The sequence below is a fragment of the Triticum aestivum genome, chromosome 6A (genome assembly GCF_018294505.1).
Source record: "Triticum aestivum cultivar Chinese Spring chromosome 6A, IWGSC CS RefSeq v2.1, whole genome shotgun sequence".
NCBI classification, from domain to species: domain Eukaryota; kingdom Viridiplantae; phylum Streptophyta; class Magnoliopsida; order Poales; family Poaceae; genus Triticum; species Triticum aestivum.
The window spans coordinates 60,654,220-60,673,950 of NC_057809.1; positions in this window are offsets into that span (position 1 = coordinate 60,654,220).

Consider the following 19,731-nt stretch of genomic DNA (forward strand, 5'->3'; position numbering starts at 1 on the left):
TTGGGACTAACCTACTAACCGGAGGCCCAACCCAGAATTGTTTTTTTTTGCTATTTTAGGGTTCGAAGAAAAGAAATATCAAACGGAGTCCGAACGGAATGAAACCTTCGGGAACGTGATTTTCTCAATGAACAAGACCCAGGAGGCTTGGACCCTACGTCAAGACACAAAAGAGGAGGCCACGAGGTAGGGGGGCGCGCCTACCCCCCCCCCCCAGGCGCACCTTCCACCCTCGTGGGCCCCCTATTGCTCCACCGACATACTCCTTCCTCCTATATATACCTACGTACCCCCAAACGATCAGATACGGAGCCAAAACCCTAATTCCACCACCGCAACTTTCTATATCCACGAGATCCCATCTTGGGGCCTGTTCCGGAGCTCCGCCGGAGGGGGCATCGATCATGGAGGGCTTCTACATCATCACCATAGCCCCTCCGATGAAGTGTGAGTAGTTCACCTCAGACCTTCGGGTCCATAGTTATTAGCTAGATGGCTTCTTCTCTCTTTTTGGATCTCAATACAATGTTCTCCCCCTCTCTCGTGGAGATCTATTCGATGTAATCTTCCTTTTGCGGTGTGTTTGTTGAGACCGATGAATTGTGGGTTGATGATCAAGTCTATCTATGAATAATATTTGAATCTTCTCTGAATTCTTTTATGTGTGATTGGTTATCTTTGCAAGTCTCTTCGAATTATCAATTTGGTTTGGTCTACTAGATTGATCTTTCTTGCAATGGGAGAAGTGCTTAGCTTTGGGTTCAATATTGCGGTGTCCTTTCCCAGTGACAGTAGGGGCAGCAAGGCACGTATTGTATTGTTGCCATCGAGGATAACAAGATGGGGTTTTCATCATATTGCATGAGTTTATCCCTGTACATCATGTCATCTTGCTTAAGGCGTTACTCTATTTTTATTAACTTAATACTCTAGATGCATGCTGGATAGCGGTCGATGAGTGGAGTAATAGTAGTAGATGCAGGCAGGAGTCGGTCTACTTGTCTCGGACGTGATGCCTATATACATGATCATACCTAGATATTCTCATAACTATGCTCAATTCTGTCAATTGCTCAACAGTAATTCATTCACCCACCGTAGAATACTTATGCTCTTGAGAGAAGCCACTAGTGAAACCTATGGCCCCCGGGTCTATCTTCATCATATTAATATTCCAATACTTAGTAATTTCCTTTACTTTTTTACTTTGCTTTTATTTTACTTTGCATCTTTATCATAAAAATACCCAAAATATTATCTAATCATATCTATCAGATCTCACTCTCGTAAGTGGCCGTGTAGGGATTGACAACCCCTTATCACGTTGGTTGTAAGGATTTATTTGTTTTGTGCAGGTACGAGGGACTCGCGCATAGCCTCCTACTGGATTGATACCTTGGTTCTCAAAAACTGAGGGAAATACTTATGCTACTTTGCTGCATCATCCCTTCCTCTTCGAGGAAAACCAACGCAGTGCTCAAGAGGTAGCAAGAAGGATTTCTGGCGCCGTTGCCGGGGAGTCTACGCAAAAGTCAATATACCAAGTACCCATCGCAATCCCTATCTCCCGCATTACATTATTTGCCATTTGCCTCTCGTTTTCCTCTCCCCCACTTCACCCTTGCCGTTTTATTCGCCCTCTCTCTCTATCATCCCTCTCTTTCTCTATTTGCCTCTTTTTGCCTGCTTGCTTTTTGTTTGCTTGTGTGTTAGTTTTGCTTGCTTGTCATGATGGCTCAAGATAATACTAAATAGTGTGACTTTACCAATACCAACAACAATGATGTTATTAGCACTCCGATTGCTCCTCTTACCGATGGTGAATCTTGTGAAATTAATACTGCTTTGCTGAATCTTGTCATGAAAGATCCGTTTTCCGGCCTTCCCAGTGAATATGCCGCTACCCATCTAAATAGCTTCATTGATTTGTGTGATATGCAAAATAAGAAAGATGTGGATAACGATATTGTTAAATTGAAGTTATTTCCTTTTTCACTTAGAGATCGTGCTAAAGCTTGGTTTTCGTCTTTGCCTAAGAATAGTATTGATTCATGGAATAAGTGCAAAGATGCTTTTATCTCTAAGTATTTTCCTCCCGCTAAGATCATCTCCCTTAGAAACAATATTATGAATTTTAAGCAACTTGATCATGAACATGTTGCACAAGCTTGGGAGAGGACGAAATTAATGATACGTAATTTCCCTACTCATGGTTTGAATTTGTGGATGATTATACAAAATTTTTATGCCGAATTGAATTTTGCTTCTAGAAATCTTTTAGATTCGGCCGTGGGAGGTACTTTTATGGAAATCACTTTAGGAGAAGCTACTAAACTCCTAGATGATATTATGGTTAATTATTCTCAATGGCATACTGAAAGATCTACTAATAAAAAGGTGCATGCGATAGAAGAAATTAATGTTTTGAGTGGAAAGATGGATGAACTTATGAAATTATTTGCTAGTAAGAGTGTTTCTTTTGATCCTAATGATATGCCCTTGTCTACTTTGATTGAGAATAATAATGAATCTATGGATGTGAATTTTGTTGGTAGGAACAATTTTGGTAACAACGCGTATAGAGGAAATTTTAATCCTAGGCCTTATCCTAGTAATCCCTCTAATAATTATGGTAATTCCTACAACAATTCTTATGGAAATTATAATAAGATGCCCTCTGATTTTGAATCTAATATTAAAGAATTTATTACTTCGCAAAAGAATTTCAATGCTTTGATTAAAGAAAAATTGCTTAAGATTGATGAGTTGGCTAGGAACGTTGATAGAATTTCTCTTGATGTTGATTATTTGAAACATAGATCTATTCCACCTAAGCATGATATCAATGAGTCTCTCAAAGCCATGAGAATTTCCATTGATGAGTGCAAAGAAAGAACCGCTAGGATGCGTGCTAAGAAAGATGCCTTTATAAGAGCGTGTTCTTCTAGTTCCTATGAAAATAAAGATGAAGATCTAAAAGTTATTGATGTGTCCCCTATTAAATCTTTGTTTTGCAATATTAATCTTAATAATGATGGGACTTATTTGGATCCACCTTTACGTAGAAGACGTTCCAAGAATTCAGAGTTTTTAGATCTTGATGCTAAAATTGATGAAAGTGGGATTGAAGAAATTAAAACCCTAGATGTTGCTAAACCCACTATTTTGGATTTCAAGGAATTTAATTATGAAAAACTTGCTCTTTGATTGATTGTATTTCCTTGTTGCAATCCGTGCTAAATTCTCCTCACGCTTATAGTCAAAATAAAGCATTCACTAAACATATCGTTGATGCCTTGATGCAATCTTATGAAGAAAAACTTGAATTGGAAGTTTCTATCCCTAGAAAACTTTATGATGAGTGGGAAGCAACTATTAAAATTAAAATAAAAGATCATGAATTCTATGCTTTATGTGATTTGGGTGCTAGTGTTTCCACGATTCCAAAAACTTTGTGCGATTTGTTAGGTTTTCGTGATTTTGATGATTGCTCTCTAAACTTGCACCTTGCAGATTACACTATTAAGAAACCTATTGGAAGAATAAATGATGTTCTTATTGTTGCAAATAGGAATTATGTGCCCATAGATTTTATTGTTCTTGGCATAGATTGCAATCCTTCATGTCCTATTATTCTTGGTAGACCTTTCCTTAGAACGATTGGTGCAATTATTGATATGAAGGAAGGAAATATTAGATTCCAATTTCTGTTAAGGAAAGGCATGGAACACTTTCCTAGAAATAAAATTAAATTACCTTATGAATCTATTATGAGAGCCACTTATGGATTGCCTACCAAAGATGGCAATACCTAGATCTATCCTTACTTTTTATGCCTAGTTAGGGGCGTTAAACGATAGCGCTTGTTGGGAGGCAACCCAATTTTATTTTTATTACTTGCTTTTTGCTCCTGTTTAGTAATAAATAATTTATCTAGCCTCTGGTTATTTTGTGTTTTTTGTGTTTAATTAGTGTTTGTGCCAAGTAGAACCGTTGGGAAGACTTGGGGAAAATCTTGTTAATCTTGCTGTAAAAAACAGAAACTCTAGCGCTCACGAGAACTGCTGCCATTTTTATTTGGAAAGTGATATTTAGTTAATTATTTTTTAATATGGTTAATAGATAAATTCCTCACGTCCAGAAATTTATTTTAGAATTTTGTGGGTTCCAGATCTTGCGCTAGCTACAGATTACTGCAGACTATTCTGTTTTTGACAGATTCTTTTTTTCGTGTGTTGTTTGCTTATTTTGATGAATCTATGGCTAGTAAAATAGTTTATAAACCATAGGGAAGTTGAAATACAGTAGGTTTAACACCAATATAAATAAATAATGAGTTCATTACAGTACCTTGAAGTGGTATTTTGTTTTCTTTCGCTAACGGAGCTCACGAGATTTTCTACTTTAAGTTTTGTGTTTTGAAGTTTTCAAGTTTTGGGTAAAGATTTGATGGATTATGGAATAAGGAGTGGCAAGAGACTAAGCTTGGGGATGCCCATGGCACCCCCAAGATAATATAAGGACACCTAAAAGCCAAAGCTTGGGGATGCCCCGGAAGGCATCCCCTCTTTTCGTCTACTTCTATTGGTAACTTTACTTGGAGCTATATTTTTATTCACCACATGATATGTGTTTTGCTTGGAGAGTCTTGTATGATTTGAGTCTTTGCTTTTTAGTTTAGCACAATCATACTTGCTGTACACACCTTTTGAGAGAGCCATACATGATTTGGAATTTGTTAGAATACTCTATGTGCTTCACTTATATCATTTGAGTTATATAGTTCTGCTCTAGTACTTCACTTATATGTTTTAGAGCACGATGGTGGATTTGTTTTATAGAAACTATTGATCTCTCATGCTTCACTTAGATTATTTTGAGAGTCTTAAATAGCATGGTAATTTGCTTAAATAATCCTAATATGCTTGGAATTCAAGAATAGTAAAATAACTTTCTTATGAGTGTGTTGAATGCTATGAGAAGTTTGATGCTTGATAATTGTTTTGAGATATGAAGATGGTGATATTAGAGATATGCTAGTTGAGTAGTTGTGAATTTGAGAAATACTTGTGTTAAAGTTTGTGATTCCCATAGCATGCACGTATGGTGAACCGTTATGTGATGAAGTTGGAGCATGATTTATTTTTTTGATTGTCTTCCTTATGAGTGGCGGTCGGGGACGAGCGATGGTCTTTTCCTACCCCCCTAGGAGCATGCGCGTAATACTTTGCTTTGATAACTTGTAGATTTTTGCAATAAGTATATGAGTTCTTTATGACTAATGTTGAGTCCATGGATTATACGCACTTTTCTCACCCTTCCACCTTTGCTAGACTCTCTAATACCGCGCACCTTTCGCCAGTATCATACACCCACCATATACCTTCCTCAAAACAGCCACCATACCTACCTATTATGGCTTTTCCATAGCCATTCCGAGATATATTGCCATGCAACTTTCCACCATTCCGTTTATTATGACACACTCCATCATTGTCATATTGCTTAGCATGATCATGTAGTTGACATCGTATTTGTGGCAAAGCCACCATTCACAATTCTTTCATACGTGTCACTCTTGATTCATTGCATATCCCGGTACACCGCCGGAGGCATTCATATAGAGTCATGTTTTGTTCTAAGTATCGAGTTGTAATTGTTGAGTTGTAAGAAAAATAAAAAGTGTGATGATCAGCATTATTAGAGCATTGTCCCAGTGAGGAAAGGGTGATGGAGACTATGATTCTCCCACAAGTCGGGATGAGACTCCGGACAAAAAATAAAAAAAAAGAGAGAAAAGAGGCCATAAAAAAGAGAAAAGGTCCAAATAAAAAAATGATGAGAGAAAAAGAGAGAAGGGACAATGTTACTATCCTTTTACCACACTTGTGCTTCAAAGTAGCACCATGATATTCATGATAGAGAGTCTCCTATGTTATCACTTTCAAATACTAGTGGGAATTTTTCATTATAGAACTTGTCTTGTATATTCCAATGATGGGCTTCCTCAAAATGCCCTAGGTCTTCATGAGCAAGCAAGTTGGATGCACACCCACTTAGTTTCTTTTGTTGAGCTTTCATATACTTATATCTCTAGTGCATTCGTTGCATGGCAATCCCTACTCACTCACATTGATATCTATTGATGGGCATCTCCATAGCCCGTTGATATGCCTAGTTGATGTGAGACTATCTTCTCCCTTTTTGTCTTCTCCACAATCACCATTCTATTCCACTTATAGTGCTATATCCATGGCTCACGCTCATGTATTGCATGAAGATTGAAAAAGTTTGAGAACACCAAAAGTATGAAACAATTGCTTGGCTTGTCATTGGGGTTGTGCATGATTTAAATATTTTGTGTGATGAAGATGGAGCATAGCCAGACTATACGATTTTGTAGGGATAACTTTCTTTGGCCATGTTATTTTGAGAACACATGATTGCTTTGTTAGTATGCTTGAAGTATTATTATTTTTATGTCACTATTAAACTTTTATCTTGAATCTTTCGGATCTGAATATTCATACCACAATTAAGAAGAATTACATTAAAATTATGCCAAGTAGCACTCTGCATCAAAAATTCTGTTTTTATCATTTACCTACTCGAGGACGAGCAGGAATTAAGCTTGGGGATGCTTGATACGTCTCCAATGTATCTATAATTTTTGATTGCTCCATGCTATATTATCTACTATTTTGGACATTATTGGCCTTTATTATCCACTTTTATATTATTTTTGGGAATAACCTACTAACCAGAGGCCCAACCCAGAATTGCTGTTTTTTGGGCCTATTTTAGGGTTTCGAAGAAAAGGAATATCAAACGGAGTCCAAACAGAATGAAACCTTCGGGAATGTGATTTTCTCAACGAACAAGACCCAGGAGACTTGGACCCTATGTCAAGACACAAAAGAGGAGGCCACGAGGTAGGGGGGCGCGCCTACCTCCCCCCAAGCGTGCCCTCCACCCTCGTGGGCCCGCTGTTGCTCCACCGACGTACTCCTTCCTCCTATATATACCTACGTACCCCCAAACGATTAGATACGGAGTAAAAACCCTAATTCCACTGCCGCAACTTTCTATATCCACGAGATCCCATCTTGGGGCCTGTTCCGGAGCTCCACCGGAGGGGGCATCGATCACGGAGGGCTTCTACATCATCACCATAGCCCCTCCGATGAAGTGTGAGTAGTTCACCTCAGACCTTCGGGTCCATAGTTATTAGCTAGATGGCTTCTTCTCTCTTTTTGGATCTCAACACAATGTTCTCCCTCCTCTCTTGTGGAGATCTATTCGATGTAATCTTCTTTTTGTGATGTGTTTGTTGAGACCGATGAATTGTGGGTTTATGATCAAGTCTGTCTATGAATAATATTTGAATCTTCTCTGAATTCTTTTATATATGATTGGTTATCTTTGCAAGTCTCTTCGAATTATCAGTTTGGTTTGGCCTACTAGATTGATCTTTCTTGCAATGGGAGAAGTGCTTAGCTTTTGGTTCAATCTTGCGGTGTCCTTTCCCAGTGACAGTAGGGGCAGCAAGGCACGTATTGTATTGTCGCCATCGAGGATAACAAGATGGGGTTTTCATCATATTGCATGCGTTTATCCTTCTACATTATGTCATCTTGCTTAAGGCGTTACTCTGTTTTCATTAACATAATACTCTAGATGCATGCTGGATCGTGGTCGATGAGTGGATTAATAGTAGTAGATGCAGGCAGGAGTCGGTCTACTTGTCTCGGACGTGATGCCTATATACATGATCATACCTAGATATTCTCATAACTATGCTCAATTCTGTCAATTGGTCAACAGTAATTCGTTCACCCACCGTAGAGTACTTATGCTCTTGAGAGAAGCCACTAGGGAAACCTATGGACCCCGGGTCTATCTTCCTCATATTAATCTTCCAATACTTAGTAATTTCCTTTGCTTTTATTTTACTTTGCATCTTTATCATAAAAATACCAAAAATCTTATCTTATCATATCTATCAGATCCCACTCTCGTAAGTGGCCGTGTAGGGATTGACAACCCCTTATCGCGTTGGTTGCGAGGATTTATTTGTTTGGTGCAGGTACGAGGGACTCGCGCGTAGCCTCCTACTGGATTGATACCTTGGTTCTCAAAAACTGAGGGAAATACTTACGCTACTTTGCTGCATCATCCCTTCCTCTCCGGGGAAAACCAACACAGTGCTCAAGAGGTAGCAGCCCCAGCAGTCAGGGGGAAACGTTTTTTTTGCGAAATATGGTGGCCCGTCCGGTGGGTCCCTGCTGTCAGGTATAGGAATAATTATTTTGCGCGTAATAAGGAGGCACTTCCTTGCGGCTGCCGTGGACCCATCTGTCAGCCTCTCCACGTACAGTACTCTTTCGATGGAAGTCGGTCGTTTACCACATTGACCACGCTGCTCCGAGAGCACCAAGGCGGTGGACGACGGCGATGCCTAGGAAGGGGACAACGCGAAGCCAGGGAAGACACGGCAGTGGATGCCCACGCGTAGAGGAGTATGAGGGTTCACTGGTTCGCTGCAGTGTGAGGCTGCCGTCACCGCAGAATAACAGGGGGTGTGGGTTAGTAGAGGGATGGCCTGGCCAGCGGTGGGAGTAGTAGGGGGCGGTGAGGCCTCCGCCATATCGCAGCCGGCCATGGGAGGCAGGAGCACGAGGCACGATCGGCGCTGGTTTGGGCTGCTGCAGCTAGAAGACCAGAGGTTGAAGAAGCACTATGGCCGTTGGATGGACATCGTACGGTCACCGGTGCTAGAATCGTGCATATTGACTAAGTTGACAAAGCCCTCCGTCCCCGTCAACTTAGTAGGCCCACAAGTCAGCCTGCCACTATACTGGGTCCCAGCTAGCAGGGGGAGTATTCATCTTTTTATGCGTAATAAGGAGGCACTTCCTTGCATGCGAAGATATAGCTGGTGGGTCCGAGCTGTCAGCGGCGGTAAAGTTTTTTTCGCGAAATACAGAGGCCCTTCCGGTGGGTCCCAGATGTCGGTGGAGGAATCATTATTTTGCGCGTAATAAGGAGGCATTTCCTTGCGTGCGGCCGTGGACCCAGCTGTCAGCCTCTCCATGTACAGTCCACTTCAGATGCATGTCGGTCGTTGACCATGTTGACCAGGCCGCGCTGAGAGCACCAGGGCGGTGGACGACGGCAAGGCCTAGGAAGGGAACGACACGGAGGCAGGGAAGACTCGGCAGTTGTTTCCCACGCAGAGGGGAGTACGACTATACGTGGGTTTACTGGTTCTTCTACCGTTGCCGAAGAATAACAACAGGTTTGGGTGAGTAGAGGGATGGCTAGGCCAGCGATGGGAGTACGGTGGGGCGGTGAGGCCTACGCGGCAGCACAGCCGGCCGTGGGGAGGAGGGAGTAGGCAGTCCCGCCGGCGCTTGTTTGAGCGGCTGGAGCAGGAAAAGCAGAGATTGAAGAAGCACGACAGCCGTTGGATGGAAATCCAACAGTCACTGCTTGTGCGTCAACCTTTTTTTAGGAAAGCCTCAAATCTGTGGAAAACAACATATAACCCATCTGCAATTATTTCTAATAATTTACAGCCCATTTGCTAATTCTTAAGGTTTTTTTGGAGCCCATATTTTTTTGTTAGCATTATAGCCCATATTGTGGCCACGGTTAAAAAATTATACGAAATTTTGCATATTTCGGTGCGGTCCGAACTATTTTTAATCCTGAAATTTCGAGTCACATTCAAACTGATTTTAAAAATAAATGTATATCAATATAAAATCCAACAAATTGTCTACGCATAAAGATCGATGCAATTTAAAATCTCGAAATGAAAAAAAAGAAATTTGAAACTAATTGCCGGTTTGATGTGTTTTAAAAATGTACATCCCATTTCTCATTACTGATAGGCCATTTTCTCGGCCAGCCGAATGAAGCTCTCCTCGTCTTGAAAGATTTGCAGCCAAACAGGTCGGACAAAGCGACTTACTTGGCAAATCACAAAAAAACTGGGTTGTGGCCGTGGACCCAGCTGCGGCCGTGGACCCGGCTGTCAGCCTCTCCACGTACAGTACTCTTCCGATGGAAGTCGCTCGTTGACCACATTGACCACGCCGCGCCGAGAGCACCAAGGCGATGGACGACGGTGAGGCCTAGGAAGGGGACAACGCGGAGCCGGGGAAGACGCGGCAGTGGATGCCCACGCGGAGAGGAGTATGAGGGTTCACTAGTTCGGCTGCGGTGTGAGGTTGCCGTCGCCGCAGAATAACAGGGGGTGTGGGTGAGTGGAGGGATGGCCTGGCCAGCGATGGGAGTATTATGGGGGCGGTGAGGCCTTCGCGGCAGCACAGTCGGCCACGGGAGGCAGGAGCAGGCGGCACGACCGACGCTGCTTTCGGCGGCTGGAGAAAGAAGACCAGAGGTTGAAGAAGCACTATGGCCGTTGGATGGACATCAGATGGTCACTAGAGCTAGAATTGTTCATATTGACTAAGTTGACAAAGCCCTCTGTCCGTGTCAACTTAGTAGGCCCACAAGTCAGCCACCCACTATGGTGGGTCCCAGCGAGCAGGGGGGTATTCATTTTTTTGTGCATCATAAGGACGCACTTCGTTGGTGCGAAGATATAGATGGTGGGTCCGACCTGTCAGCGGGGGGAATTTTTTTTCGTGAAATACAGAAGCCCTTCCCGTGGGTCCTAGCTATCAGGTGGAGGAATCATTATTTTGCGCGTAATAAGGAGGCATTTCCTTGCGTGCGGCCGTGGACCCAGCTGTCAGCCTCTCCACATACAGTCCCCTTCCGATGGATGTCGTTCATTGACCATGTTGACCAGGCCGCGCCAAGAGCACCAGGGCGGTGGACGACGGCGAGGCCTAGGAAGGGAATGACATGGAGGCAGGGAAGACTCGGCAGTTGTTTCCCACGCAGAGGAGTATGAGGGTTTACTGGTTCGTCTGCCGTCCCCGGAGAATAACAGCAGGTGTGGGTGAGTAGAGGGATGGCTAGGCCAGCGATGGGAGTACGGTGGGGTGGTGAGGCCTGCGCGGCAGCATAGCCGGCCGCGGGAGGAGGGAGCAGGCAGTCCCGCCGGCGCTTGTTTGAGCGGCTGGAGCAGGAAAAGTAGAGATTGAAGAAGCACAGCAGCCGTTGGATGGACATCCAACAGTCACGGCTCTCGTGTGCATTATTTCTAATAATGTACATCCCATTTGCTAATTCTTAAGATTTTTTTGGAGCCCATCTTCTTTTTGTTAGCATTGCACCCCATATTGTGGCCACGGTTAAAAAGTATACGAATTTTTGCATATTTCGGTGCGGTCAACTATTTTTAATCCCGAAATATCTATTCACATTCAAACTATTTTGAAAAATAATTTATAGAAATATAAAATCCAAATAATTGTCCACGCATAAAAATCAATGGAATTTAAAATCTTGTAATGAAAAAAAAATTGAAACTAATTCCCGGTTTGATGTGTTTTAAAAATGTAAAGCCCATTTCTGTGCAAACCGAATGAAACTCTCCTCGTCTTGAAAGATTTGCAGCCCAGCATGGCTGATAAAGCAAGTAGGCCTCGTTTGGGTATTTCTTTTAAAAAATAGAACTGGGCTAGCCATTTTTAGCAAGAAAAAAACACAACTGGGCTCATGATGTGGTAAACATAAATAAAACCCTGGCTAGACGGACCACAGCCCCTTGCATAGCCCCGTTGTTACCCTGATCTATCGCTAAAACTAGTATAAATAACAACTGCTTGTTCCTCAAAAAAAAATTGCGCGACCTGCTGGGTCCCTGGTGTCAGCCGCTCGTAGTGTAATTCTCTCGTTTATTCACTACGTTGACAATGATGTGAGCCCCAGATGACCAACCATTAGGAGGAACCATATTTTTGGACTTGTAATATAGAGGCACTTGCTTGCGTACTGCCATGACGCTAGTGGGTCCCTACTGTCACCCTCTCCACGTACAGTCATCTCCTTGTTCCTCTCGGTTGTTGACGCCGTTGACAACGCAAGAGGGCGGCACACCGCGCACGGCGGGCGAACCAAGGCCGCAAGGCGGAGGACGATGGCGAGGCCTCGGACGGAATGAACAAGAGCCGTGGAAGATGCGCCAGTCCAGTCACAGGCGGAGGGGAGTACGAGGGTTGACTGGTTCGGGTGCGGGTGCGTGTTGGGGCTGACGTCGCCGGAGAATAACAGGACATGTGGGGGGATAGAGGGAGGGACTGGCCAATGTTGGAGGGTACGTATGGTAGGGCGGCGGAGGCGTAGCCAGCCATGGGAGGCGGGAGCAGGCGGAGCCGACGGGGTGTTTTGGTTTGGGTGGCTGGAGGAAGAAGAAGACAAGAGATAGAAGATACACGACAGATGCTGGATGTCAATCCAACGGCTGGTAGGCAGAATTGTTTGTTAACTGGCTAGTAAGTCGACACCACCTTGGATAGGCTATTTCCTCGCGGGTCCCAAATGTCAGAATCCAAATCTGTCACGGTCATGCAGCCTTTCCTATGAAAATTTACAGCCCATTTGATGTGCTAGTTCGAAATAAGTTTGTGGGTGCTGGTGGGGGCTAATCACTTGGCTTCTGTAATGCACAGTGAGCTCAAGCAGCCGACGAGAGTGATGTTATTTCCCTTGGTTGGGATTTGTTAGTTGTTACAATATTTCACTCTAAATTAAATGACTGGCAAGCCATTTGCCTTGCTTCAAAGAAAATATGACAGTCACAGCCGAGTTGGAAAGGGCAAGAACATCTAACTCCAGCTTACAAATTGTACAAAAGCGCGAGGGTGAATTGTTCATCAGGTTTACAAAAAAACCCAAGTTGAAAAGGGCAACAACATCTAACTCCAGCACTGTTTTCGGCAGTCACAGTCAAATGGATCAGTCAGGTCCATAGAATGAACATCCTGGGTCGTAAAATTTACTGGATTATGACCACAATATGTTGTAAATAGAAGCCCGACACGTTCAGAAGCTCTTTTGCCCACCTGAAACTCCTTTTTTTGCTCTTCCACATACCCATCCGTCAAAACCATGCTGTTGATAAACTTAAGCCTGATGGACAATAGTAACCTCACATTCAGCAGGAAGAATGTGACAAATCTAGTGTTTGCACGGTTGGCTACATATCGTTCTAGCGTTATTGTCTTCAATCGAATCTCATGAGAAGTGAGAAAATCCCGATGCTTACGAATCCACCGATTGGTTATAACTTTCTTACCCCGTCCTGTTGCCTAAATAGACATGAAGATTGAAAACAGTTAAGGTCTAAAAAAAGAGTGTCGAAAGAGCAACAGCTGAACGGTTAATTCTAGTACACTATATGCGGGCTTCCAATGTGCGTGAAATTATCACCTTTATATACAACTTCTCCAGACATGGAAAGCATTGCAGCAAGCCAATAATCTTGTTTAGATCAAAACTATTCATTTGGATATATAAGATCTTGACAGAATCCAACACCATTGATAGGCCATCCATGGAGAAACTCTTCATTGAGCATAGAACATAATATTAGTACAAAATGTGTACTCCAAGATGACATATAACTTATGCGCAGAAATTTAAAATGCAGCTTATGGTTACAAGTGTAGATGATAATGTAAAGTACCTGAAGAACTATGGAGCCAAACACCATATTGAAATGAGCACAGAGATCATGTATTACACCCAATGTCTCCAGTTTAGGCGCAGAGAGGACAGTTATTTGCTATGGTGAATAACTAGAATCAAGGATCAACCTTTGAAGTGAAGGGGCATCTTGGATGATGAGCTGCCTTCCATCAAAACAAATTCCAATTCTTACAAGGTTAGGCGACTTTATTTGGAGACAACTGATTCTAACTATGAAAACAAGCACCAAGCACTCCAGGGAAGGGCAACTGGAGTGGATGATGCTGTGTAATGAGGCCTCCGATATATGAACCCGCACAAGTGAAAGTTTCTTGAGAAATGGGAGTCAAAGATTTAGTACCAGATTGTCTGGTAGGTCACACAACGCTAAGGTGGCGGTGTGGAGAGAGGAGGAAAACCGCGAGATGGACATCGGTGGCGAGGGCATAGGTAGATGGCGTTCGGTATCTAGTAAGTGATTTCCAGGGGAATAGTAGAACTCAAGCAGCTGTAGTTCTATGAATTCAGGGGATTTCAGCCAGGCGTCCACCGTGCAGGGCATGGTATGCTTGCTTAGGTAGTATGACGAGATGCAGAGGAGATGATGGCTATGGGGATTTCATAATCATTGAAGAGAGATAGCTGACGACAGTCGAGATTAAGGGGCACGGAGCCCCATAGAGGGTGCCACCGAATTGAGAGGACTTGGGTGCGGCAGCAATCCTTGGTGGGGAGAAGCGAGATGATCTCCCCAAGGACGGCATCCGGGAGATCGCTGATGCGGTCCACCCGAGATTCTATGGGTTCCTGGGATCCGGTGGGGGAGGGGTCGCCGCTTCTCCCTGCGTTGCCAGGTGCGGGGTCTACAATAGCCATCACCGCTGGCGGGAGCCTCATCTTCTTGGTGCTGGGGTCAGCCGACTCCATTTTCCTCGAGGGCGTCGCGTCGTGCTCATAGATTTGAGCAGAGTAACGAATGACGAGCCTAGTTGTAGTGCGAGTGAAGAAGAAGGGGAGCTCGGGTTTTTCTGTAGTAGTGAGGAAGAAGGGGAGCTAGGGTTTTCTGTAGGAATGAGGTGAGGAATTTGGGGCTACGAGTGGAGCGAGCTGAGGTGAGGTGGGTGGGAGTGAGGAGGAAGAAGAACACCCAGGTTTTTTGGGTCGGTGTGCTGGGTATGGGTAGCGCCTCTCATTCAGTAAATATATGGACTTTTTAATTGATTTTACTATTTACTAGGGTGGATGGAATGTTTTTTCTTGGGCCCAAAGAAACAATTACTACTAGTAAAGTGGAGACACTCTACAGCTACCCAGAAAAACAATTTCTACTAGTACAGTGGATACAATACCGCTTCTGGCTCCTCCTAGGTCATCGAAACGTCTCCCTCTAATGAATGTGGTTATACTTTTGTTCACCGACATGCGGGTCATGCAGCACGCGGGCCCAAATGCCATCCACCAAATTAGAAGGCAATATCCAGGCGGAGAGTCACCCGGTCATAGCGTGACAATAACGAGCCGTCGTATCACAAAACCCCACCTCCCCGCAGTCTAAGTTTGATGGACGAAGCAACCATCATTTCACTCTTCGCTGAATCCCCTTCTCCCTCACCATCTTCAAGAAAGGCAACACTCGCATCTGCCATTGTTCTTCTCTCCCAAACGAAGGGAAGGTAAGCGGATCCGTGATGTTAGTATATTTTTGTTCAGAGAAAAAAAGAACTTTTGCAAAGCAGTAACCGATCCTCACTCTCTTTTTTGTTTCATTGTCATTGCGATTGTGTTTTCCTTTCAGTGGTCTCCTAGTATTCGTTAGTTTCATGATGGACCAAGGAGAACCAGGCAAAGATCTGCCGATATTGGAGCACACGCGGGAGGCTGATCCCCACGAGACAGAGAGCTCCAAGAAGATGGAGGCAGCCACTGAGCCGACCCCAGATACGCTCACGGCCACTACTGAGATGGTCAATGCCCCGTTTGAGGTTACAACCCCCGTGGCACTTCAAGAGCAATTTTCCCCCTTCGAGGATGTGTCCCCCCCGCTGAGCTGCCCAAGGTGATTTTCTTCTTTGTCGATCTCGATTGTGGTTTTTCATCTAAGTATGTAGTGTTGAATAATGCAAAATTCTATTAGCTTCAATGCCATGCTATACATAGTGGTTTAAATAACTTGTGTTTCTTATACTGGAAAGTAATTCAGAATTTGTTTCTGTTTCAATTAGAGCCCTGATGCAGACAAGGATTGTGTGGTTGTACATGTCACTCACTATGAGGCGATGACCTGAATATACGCACTAGGAAAACAGAGTTTTTAGGCTGTTGGATCCTAGAAGCCATTTGCGCTTGTACCAATGAAGAGTTGTATTCCAGCCTCATAGTTGTCAGGCATGTTGTCCAGGGTGTACTGAAGCACAAGAAGTTCAAAGCTACTACTTCGTTTGTGAGGCATACTGTTCTTGTCAAGCTTACGCAGGAAGATGACGTGGCATGCCTCCACAAACAAGTTTATGAGTGGCAAGGCCACAAGGTTGTCTTCATGAAGGTTCACAGGATTGAGCTGCTGCTGGACGTCCTCGATGATGTTCATGGCAAGGTCTGTCTTGTGTCCAACCCAAATTAGATCGAGGCATGAAATACTTGCCCCAGCTAGTGTTTAATAGTAGTTTGGATTCTATCCAATTATCCGAACCTTGCCTGTTATCGAGCCCTCTGGGGCTAGTACTCTGTTTGAATCCGTCTATGGGAACTGCTGCTACTTTTGTGTGCCCGTGAATCATCGTAATTGTTGCGAAACAGATGCGTCCTCACTATTTTTATCATACGAGCAGTGTGTGTTTTGATGAAATAGAGTACTCGTTTGAGAACTGTGCGCCGATGTATACATAAGTACTTGTAAACACTGTTGGTGCTACCCCACTTGTAAGAAGTTGTGCAAAACACGGCACATTGGCTCAGCTCACTTCAACACTAGGCTATCGACCAGCTAACCAATCAACAATCTGCTGTCTGACATATAAGCAACTAGTATATTGTTACAGTGGTTCATGCAGTTAACTGAGGCCACAATGTAAATTCCAAACGTTCACACGCTAGTCCAGCGTTCATGTGGAACACTCACATTAAACTCGGCTTCATAAAAAACTTGAAAAGCATAAGTTAAGCAATTTTATATATATGAATGATTCATAGAACATAAGAAACGTATACTAGTTCACAACAAAAGACAAAGTTGTGAGAAGGTTTACAAATCAGGAAAAAAACAAGCAAGGTTCTTTGAGCAAAGGGCCTCCCGGCAGGCTTAAATTTCTTGGAGTTCACTCTAGTTTTTTCTTGTTGCCACCATCCAGGGTTAGGTTCTCTCATTCCAGAATAACCAATTATAATTGTGTTCTCAGCTGGAATGCTGAACTGAACCATGTAGTGTACTGACCAGCTAAAATTCTTGTGCATTCCACTAAATTTAAGCACTGTTATTTGTAGAAATAAGCAGACCACAATGCCTCTTGTCCGCGCACCTGTCCAAAAAACCATTGTGCAGCCATGCCAGCTAGTCCTCGATCCATGCATGAACTGGTACAAAGTGCATTCCGGACTAGGATGCAGTTGCTTTCGCTCGTCCCTACACTGCAATCAGGAAGTAAAACGTACGAATCAACTTCTTTTATATTGCGTTGGTCATTCTACCTAGTAACTACCAATGTAGGAATACCTGGAAGACGGGTGGTTAGACGACGACAATGAGGGATAGCCATCTCATTTTGCGCAGTTCTACTAAAAATGAGGTGTGTGTTTTTGATTGCGCGGATAGAAACGATACGGAGACAGACATCCCGAAATGATATGGAGACAGACATCCCTATTTGTGCAAATACGAAATACAATTATTTAAACAGTGACAGATATTTGCAGTGGCGTATGATTAACAACAACATCTATTGTGTTATAATTGGCACTAGATTGACAGTATGAAAGTGTCCTTAAGTGAGTAGCATCACATCACATCAACACTGCCACTAGATTAACATGCAGAACAATAGAATTAGTATTACTGTCATGAGAGTAACACATGGTCTGTAAATGTGCAATCAAATTTGTGCAGTTCCACTGGGCTGAAGCAATGTTAGCGGTGTGAGATTTAAGTGTAACTGCAAAAACACAATTCATGGAAAATAAAGCAAGACAGAAACACTTCATAAAATGGTGGTGGCATTGCTTCAATTTATTGATGACACTATACCATTACTTATTAGTGACATTAGGTGGCATTGCTTAATGCTTCATGTGATTTTACATTAACGGTAGCGATATGGGCGTAGGGACAGCATGGGCATAAAGTGGTGAGGCAGATGTGGTTGCTGAGAGCGGCAAACACTCAGGCAACATGTCTGCATTTGTCCCATTTTTATCTCCCCAGCGACATTTTCCTATGTGAGCACATGAAATCTAGACCTACTCATTCTCATTTGCGTTGTCCCCCAACACCCGTCACTTTCTTTCCTTTTTGAACCAAGAGATAGGTCCACTTCCCCCACCCTTCACCATCCACCATGCTTTATTCTTCTTTTTCAACCAAGAGACCGGTTGGGTAGCCAGTATCTACTACTTTCCCCTCGTTTCCTCTTAGAACCAAGTCCTAGATTCATGCTACAGCTTTCCCACTTTCTTCCCTGTTTGAACCAACTCTTAGAGTCGACTGTATGAACTAGCTTTACCTCTAATAATAGTAAAAGTCTAGGTGGCTTTGGAACAGCGGACGGAAGTAGAAAAAGATCCACACGAAGCCAAGTGGGGAGTTGGGGCAGTAGAGCATGGCAGGTTTCGAAGGAATATATACCTGAGGGTCGTCGAAATGTGGCAAAGACGGCGTTAGGAGGCTGCATCTTGGCCACAATACCGCAGGGAGGAACAAGGGGTCGGAGGCCATCCGGAGCCGACGCTCTCTCGGAGAGAATGGCACGGCCACCGATCGGGACGCGCGGGCAGCCGTTGGTCTCCTCCCTCGCCGCCACCGACAGCGTGAATGATGCACCTACACCCCTGCCCTGGTCGAGGTTGTCCGACCGGATTTGTGACCAGCCGTGAGCTGAGAGAGAGTGTGGCCACCTATGTCTTGCTTAGATCTGGAGAGCATGATAGAGTGAATGAGAGGAACCCTAGCAAAGCAAGCGCTAAGTCTCCTGCTTATATATATACTGGAGTGATTTTGTTGTACCAGCTTCAAAAAATGCGCTCCTACGTGTACCCACGAGTGGGTGTGAGAGAACTAGTGCATGCGTGCACCGCTTCTCTTCATGAGAGTACAATATACTATGCCCAAAGAACGTTCCCCACAAGAGTAATAGTATAAGTGTGTGACGTATTTTGTTTTTAGAAGTTCTGAGGGTATGAGATCACACACTTGATGCACAAAAAGAAGGGTGGCAGAGAAGGATTGGTAGCGGTAAAACTCGACATGAGCAAGGCCTACGACCGGGTCAAATTGTGTTTTTTTGGAAAGAATGATGATCAAGATGGGATGTGCGAAGCAGTGGGTGAGCACTATCATGAAATGTGTTCGGTTTGTCTCTTACCGGGTGAAGTACAACCGTAGCCTATCGGAGGTGATCCTTCCGCAGAGAGGGCTCCGTCAAGGCAATCCTCTATCGCCATATCTATTTATCATGTGTGCAGAAGCCTTCTCTTCTTTGCTACAACATGCAGAATCTGAGGGTACTATTCAAGGGGTTCAGATCTGTAGGGGGGCACCAAATATTAACCACCTCTTCTTCGCCGACGACTCTTTAATTGTTATGAAAGCGACGGTTCAAGGTGCTGCAAAGCTCCAACAGATTCTTGCGCTTTATGAAGAGCAGTCTGGGCAGATGATAAATAAGGAGAAGTCCACAACAATGTCCAGCAAAGGTACAAAGGCAACCACCAAAGCGGCGGTCCTCGCTGGGCTGGGCATTGCAACAGAATCATTTAATCAACGATACTTGGGACTGCCAGTACACATTGGGGCCTGTAGGCGAAAGGAGTTTGAATATCTCAAGCAAAAATTTTGGCAACGCATACAAGGGTGGAAGGAAAAGCTATTGTCGAAAGCCGGAAAAGAGGTGTTGATAAAGGCAGTAGCACAGGCAA